This window comes from Sardina pilchardus, chromosome 3, assembly GCF_963854185.1.
Source record: "Sardina pilchardus chromosome 3, fSarPil1.1, whole genome shotgun sequence".
Lineage (NCBI taxonomy): Eukaryota > Metazoa > Chordata > Actinopteri > Clupeiformes > Clupeidae > Sardina > Sardina pilchardus.
In genome coordinates, this window is record NC_084996.1 from 21,106,345 (window position 1) to 21,108,844 (window position 2,500).

The following is a 2,500-nucleotide window of genomic DNA, read 5'->3' on the forward strand; positions in this document are numbered from 1 at the left end:
CATGCCACAGCATAGAAGAGGACGCTGGCAACGACAGCTGGGGCTGAGCGTTGTTTCGTTGTAAACACACACCTGTCCTGCCTGCAAAGCACTCACCTGAAGACTAAACACACACCTGTCCTGCTAAGCACTCACCTGAAGACTAAACACACACCTATCCTGCAAAGCACTCACCTGCAGACTAAACACACACCTGTCCTGCTAAGCACTCACCTGAAGACTAAACACACACCTATCCTGCAAAGCACTCACCTGCAGACTAAACACACACCTGTCCTGCTAAGCACTCACCTGAGGACTAAACACACACCTGTCCTGCTAAGCACTCACCTGAGGACTAAACACACACCTGTCCTGCTAAGCACTCACCTGAGGACTAAACACACACCTGTCCTGCTAAGCACTCACCTGAGGACTAAACACACACCTGTCCTGCTAAGCACTCACCTGAGGACTAAACACACACCTGTCCTGCTAAGCACTCACCTGAGGACTAAACACACACCTGTCCTGCTAAGCACTCACCTGAGGACTAAACACACACCTGTCCTGCTAAGCACTCACCTGAAGACTAAACACACACCTGTCCTGCTAAGCACTCACCTGAGGACTAAACACACACCTGTCCTGCTAAGCACTCACCTGAGGACTAAACACACACCTGTCCTGCTAAGCACTCACCTGAAGACTAAATACACACCCGAAGACTAAATACACACATGTCCTACAAAGCACTCACCTGCAGACTAAACCACACCTGTCCTGCAAAGCACTCACCTGAAGACCAAAGTAACCAAAGGGTGTGCTAGTTTAATTTGATGATGAATGTCACTGTAATTGTCTGAGTGCTTTTTTAGTAAATGTTGGCAGTGAAAGATCCATTAAGGTTGGATGGTGGCGTGGTCCTATTTTCAGTTGGTTTGTGCCAAATCATTCTCTGACAATTGGGCATTGCATATTTTTACTGTAAGTGATTCGGCATTTGCATTTCAATGGGATGACGGAAACAGCCATTGCTGTTTGTTTGGGAGTTGGTCTTAGTGGTAGTGAGTCCGAGTCTCCCGACTATTTCTCAGTCCCCTCCAGACTAGGGGTCACTAAGTCTAGACTTACACACACATCGTTTTTAATGTACAGTTTCTCCTAAATCGGCAAGCTTTGAGCTACTTTTATTCTTAATAGCTTTGTGAATACAGACCATAGACAATATCTGAAGATGGTGGGGAGAAGCAATAATATTACTGTAACAATAGGCAATATTTATTTAATCTTGAGTTTTTATCCTGCAAATTTCGATCCAATATCACTGAAGACTACTAATGAGTGACTAGATCAACATCAGGCTTTAAGCGAGTTTGAAGGCTTTGAAAGAGTCATGTGCTGCAGGCTTACGTTACAGGATCTCTGGGCACAGAAGACTATTGTTGTCTAAGTGCATCAGTCTCGCTTGTTGACTACGACAGTTGTCGTCAGCTCTCCAAAACACAGCAGAGATCCCTTTCGTTGTTCCAAACAAAGCACATGATGCCATTATCCGAGACAGCCACAGAAGACGTGTCTTATTTCTCTCTCTCTCTTTTAACCACAATCATTATACCATATCTCTTGTTACTTCATTGTTTCTGTAATCTCGGCCTCATTGAAAATGAGGGCTACCCTCAATGAACCTCCGAGAATAAATAATGCTTGAATTCAATTGCACGCACACACACACACACACAACCTCAGATGCTCTGCTGAACCCACGTCAGACTGGGGGCTGAACCGTGGCACTGAGACTGAATTGAATAATGGCCTCCCACACACACACACACACACACACACACACACACACACACACACACACACACACAACCTCAGAGACTCTGCTGAACCCCCGTCAGACTGGGGGCTGAGCGACGGCACTGAGCCAGACGGGGCCACTCAGTCCTGCCTCCTCTGGTTCCGGCTCTATTGATTGGTGCACCTCTACTGTACTCTGGGGCCTCATAATGAACCTGTTTCCACCCACACCGGCCCTGACGGAGCGTTTACACTGGACACTAAGTAAACACGTTATCGACGATAAGTCCGCTCTTTCCAAACAAATGGCTAAATTGGGGTGTTACAGTAAGAGGTAATTTATTCGTTTCGAAGCATCTTTTTTAGTGTGGATATCATGCTTCTCCGAAGGGTATGTACAGTCTGTACTACTGTAAGAGGTTCAGAGATTCAGGGACTACATTTCATTCGGTCTCCATTTCGTCTTGTAGATGTGTGAACGTATCGTGCTAAACTCCGCGGTGAGGTCAGACATTTGAATTTAATGCATCAGTGCTTCCCTGGCCATCAGCATCGGATCCCGTATGGCTTAGCGAATGACCTTGGCAGTGACACACTGTACTCTTAGAGAATCTGGCATAGCGCTGCAGCACATGGGTTTGTGGGGGTTCGCACTTAGGGACTAAGACTTAAGGGGGAGAGAGAGAGAGGAGAGGGAGAGAAAAAGAGAGAGAGGGAG

The 2,500-nt window shown here is 46.6% G+C and overlaps 1 protein-coding gene across 1 annotated transcript in view; it reads left to right on the forward strand.

The window, feature by feature from the left end:
• Positions 1-2,500, forward strand: part of zgc:194990 (uncharacterized protein LOC568410 homolog) — a 16,152-nt gene that overhangs the window by 4,602 nt on the left and 9,050 nt on the right. The window lies entirely within an intron of this gene.